The sequence below is a fragment of the Hippocampus comes genome, unplaced genomic scaffold (assembly GCF_001891065.2).
Source record: "Hippocampus comes isolate QL1 unplaced genomic scaffold, H_comes_QL1_v1.1 scaffold173, whole genome shotgun sequence".
Classification (NCBI taxonomy): Eukaryota; Metazoa; Chordata; class Actinopteri; order Syngnathiformes; family Syngnathidae; genus Hippocampus; species Hippocampus comes.
Window position 1 is genome coordinate 212,116 of NW_017805223.1, and position 4,182 is coordinate 216,297.

At 48.8% G+C, this 4,182-nt stretch overlaps 1 long non-coding RNA gene across 1 annotated transcript in view; it reads left to right on the forward strand.

Moving 5' to 3' along the window:
• Positions 1-3,975, forward strand: part of LOC109515451 (uncharacterized) — a 23,170-nt gene extending 19,195 nt beyond the window's left edge. Inside the window, exon 3 of the long non-coding RNA XR_002168194.1 lies at positions 3,829-3,975. This is a non-coding gene — a long non-coding RNA (uncharacterized LOC109515451). The remainder of the gene's footprint in view (positions 1-3,828) is intronic.
• Positions 3,976-4,182: the final 207 nt, after the last annotated feature.

Here is a 4,182-nt window from a genome sequence, read left to right on the forward strand (position 1 = left end):
ACTTCCAAAAAAAAAAAAAAAGAAAGGGCCGAGAGTTGAACGTCAGCTTTTGTTGAAATGTGAGCTTCCAAGGCCTACATTCTTTGCACTCAAACAACACTTAAAAGGCCAAGAGAAAGTCAGGGTGATTCATCGGTTGACAGTGAGGAGATGTGCGTCAAAAAGGCCCGCTTGACATTTATGTTCACCGCACAGCAAATGACAGTGGGGTCATTAAGGCGCCTCTGCTGTGTTTTTTTTTTTTTTTCTCTCTTCCGAAACTACAACACAAAAGATGACTGAACCCGATGTTCTCAAGTGGAGAAGAGCAGACCGAGGCGGCTGACCGCAACCCACACAAAGCATTCGAAATGCCAGAACAATGCACTCGGGTTTTTGTGTGGGACCGACGGTGTGGCAATGTGCAACCAACTGGCAGGAAATTAACGAGCTTTCACCGAGGACGCAGTTGAAGGTCGAAAAGCTTCGGGACAGCAGGAGAAAAAAACAAGAGTCCGTTCCTGTGAACGGACCTGACCGCTGCGAACTGGAGACCATTTACAGTTCACACCGTGGCCCGAAGGCTGGCGCTCATTTGACTCGAGCGTCAAGCGGAAGTCCGTTTCGTATGTGGGCACAAAGTCAATTTCTCGCTCCTGTTTGTTACTTGTCAACATTCATGGTCAATGGCAGGGGTCCCCAACCGCCCGGTCTGCGGACCGGTACCGGTTCTCGGCCCATTTGGGACAATGAGGCTTCATTGACAGCGCACAATTCAAGTGACATCATTCCGATTTATTTTTTTTTTCTCTCAAGTAGCACTCATGAATGAGCGCGAATAGTAAAAACGAAAAACTCCTGAAATGGGCTATGGTACAATCAGTGTCAGGCCTCTTCTTTCTAACTGCGGGTCAAATTCTGAAAGGTATCGGAAATGTGCCGACTCACAGAGCGGATGTCCCTGTTCAGCTTCAGTCAGGACTTGACTCCACTTTGTGTTTCTTTTTTTTTGCCCCAGTCAGTCACCTGGAACTGACCGGGGCCGGCGCTCCGTCAAGAGGGCAGGAGGACTCAAACTGACTTTGGCAACCGCATGTCGTCATGTCGGCCGCTCACTTTTGTTCGTCGTCGTCGTCGTCCCAACTCCCTTTTCCCGCGGGTCTCCGCCTCGTCCCTCCTTGTCTTGTTTTTGTGTGTGTTTTTAAAGCGAAGCCTGCGTTTGTCCGCCTCGCCGGTTGCCACGGCCGCACCTACCGCTGCGCTTTCAATCGACATCTGCCAGCAATCAAGCCATCACTCAGCCGCTTATGTACCTGGAACTCGGCACCAGCGGCGTGCCTTATTGTTGTAGCAACCACGCTGGTAGCTAATGTCTCAAGCCACAGCTCAGCTGTTTAATAGCGTCTCTGTGTGTTTTTCCCTTACGCATCTAAGCTGTGTTTTCATCTGCTCAAGATCATCATCCCCAGATGCCCGTCTGCCCTCCACCGCCTCGTCCATGTCATCGCCGGAGCGTACCTTCACGATTCACTTGCTTCTCCTCGGACCTTTTTCGCCCCGTCACAAAACTGGCCCTGTCTTGCGTTTGGTTGTCCCTTCTACAGCGACATCATGTTTTACCCCGCCGTCACGCTGCATTTGGTAGCGAAAGATAATGCCATTTGAATGGTTGAAAAGTAGCTTTTCAAGATGAAACTGCACTAGAAGTTCTCTTTCCTCCCAGATTGCAAAAAAACACGCGAGGCAGGTAGGTTGATTGGGCACTCCAAATTGTCCCGAGGTGCGAGTGTGAGCGTGGATGGTTGTTCATCTGTGTGTGTATGCCCTGCGATTGGCTGGCAACCGGTTCAGGGTGTCCCCCGCCGACTGCCCGAAGATAAGCTGCGGCACCCCCGCGACCCTTGGTGATCGGAAAATTTATTGTTCTCAGTTATGTCCAGCTCAATTATTCTCTCGTTGGCCAGAGCCCTTCAACCTCCCGCTAGCTTATGAGTCAGTTCGACCCATTGAAAAAAAAAAAATAATAATACTTCAGTGTAGGGGTATGCAACTTCAACTTGGCGTACAACACGTCATCATCACTGCACCACAAACTGCCATTCATGGCTTTTAAAAAGGGGCTATGACAAAGTTCATTGGGATTTCTTCCATTCCGTGCACTTTTGGATGACTTGACATAGCCCGGGTTCAATTGACGCAGGAAAATGTTTTGCTGTTGCTGAGAAAGTAACATCAGAGGAGGCTTAAGATCAAATATGCGCCTCTTCATCGCTCACTCGGGAGCTCCACGTCCACACTCTGCATCGGTTCCCGTGCGTGCTGAAAGTCTCGCTTCCAAGATGAATTGACTGCAACGCGAGCGCTGCTTGTCGGAGCTTGATTTGTCGTCTTGCCGTCCACGAGCCTTTCTGTGACAGACGTAAAAGACGAGTCTCACCGTACGTCGTACCGTGTCCGCTACTACGGATGCGATTGTTTGACATGTAGATTGCGAAGATATTGCTGAAATATTTTCCAACGGGAAGCTACTTGAGTGGCACTTACGCCTCGCACTTATTTCTCAAATACAGCCGAACGTCGTTTCAGCGTACAGATGCCAGTGTCGGTCTTGGAGCGGGCGGATACCACAGAAGACCTTGGAGGTTTGAAGACATCAATTCTTCACGTGAACCTTTTATCGAATGTGTCAAGAGTTTGATGAAAAATTATTTGGGGCCTGAGAGGTGATAAAATTTGAGTGCAAACATATGAGGAGGGAACTCATGCGCTCATCGTTTCTCCGCAAGGTCGCCGTTCTGCCGAGAAATCGTTCAAAGTATGATTTAAAGTATCTGAATGTGTGTCATTTATTGAGCCGACCTCCAGAGAGCAATGCGGTTTGTCCACTAAACAGATAAAAAAAAAATAAAAAAAAAGTGACCCAAAAGAAAGCATTTAAAAGACAGTGCTGCTATGTCGTGTCGTTGCGATGGTTCCAGTAGCCTTCCATTCCTGTCATCATGCTGTCAAAGCAACAACGCCTGAGCAACAAATGACACCATTTGAACAGGCCGCTTTTGCCGCAAGATGATACTTTTCCCTTTGGGCTTTGACATGATCAGATTTTTTTATTTTTATTTTTTTTCCATCGTGGCGCGAAAACAGCAGATCGTACCGGTCTTACAAAGACTCCCTTGTAAAGTTTGACATGCTTGTTCCACAAAGCGCTCCCGTCACTGTGTGTCACAGCTGCTGCAGATTTATTTCCTCTTTCCCAAAGTTTGTCAACAATGTCCTTTTCATAGGCTTTGAGTTCCCGTTGTCACAAAGATGCGTCGGGCATGCTAATATCACCCCTAGCTACCACTACCTTTTTTTTTCATTTTTCTTTTTTTCTTTTCGAAACAACAGAGCTGTTCGAGGTCCGTGGAAACACGTTCCCTCCGATGTAATCCTTGAGCAAACATCTGAGGAGCATGGCCCACTTGATTCAAACAGCCATGACGCCGCAGACGAATCAGATAAGACGGAGCCGATTAGGCAGTTGGCTGCTGCTTTCCAGCACGTTTTACAAGCACCTGCACCTCGTAAGCCTCCGATTAGCTCACCTCTCGAGCCCCCGCCGCCTGATGATGGCTTTCTTTCTCTCGTCGCCGTTTCCATGGAATGAGCGGCCATTTCGTTTGGGAGGAGGCTCAACGTAAAAACCGAAAGCCCATGCCAACATTCGCGATCACGACAACAGACGAACGTGGAAAGTTGTAAACGCTCATCATCGGTTCGCATGATGCTGGGCCACACTTTGTGGCTTTTGGGAAGACTTTTCGCAGGCTTAAGGAGTGTGTTGATGGGAAACTATTGATCTTCCAGGACTGCATTGGTGAGGTTTTGCACACACGCACACACGCACACGATGTTGGATGAGAAGCCCTCGCTCTCTAGTTGCCGCTGAAATTCATCCCAACGGTGTTGAGGTCTGGACTCTGTGCAGGCAAGTCAAGTTCATCTGAATCACACTCTCTCCTCCATGACTTTGTGGCCCTGGCAGTGTCGTGACGGACCAGCGAGGCTCATCTCTCAACGGTTTGAGTGTCCAGAATCCCTCTGTAGGCTGAAGCAGTCAGATTTTCCTTCCCTGGGACTTACGGGCCGAATATTTTGGACAATTCCATGGCCGTAGACTTTGCGGGGACGTGGGAACAACGACACAAAGCACTAAAGGGT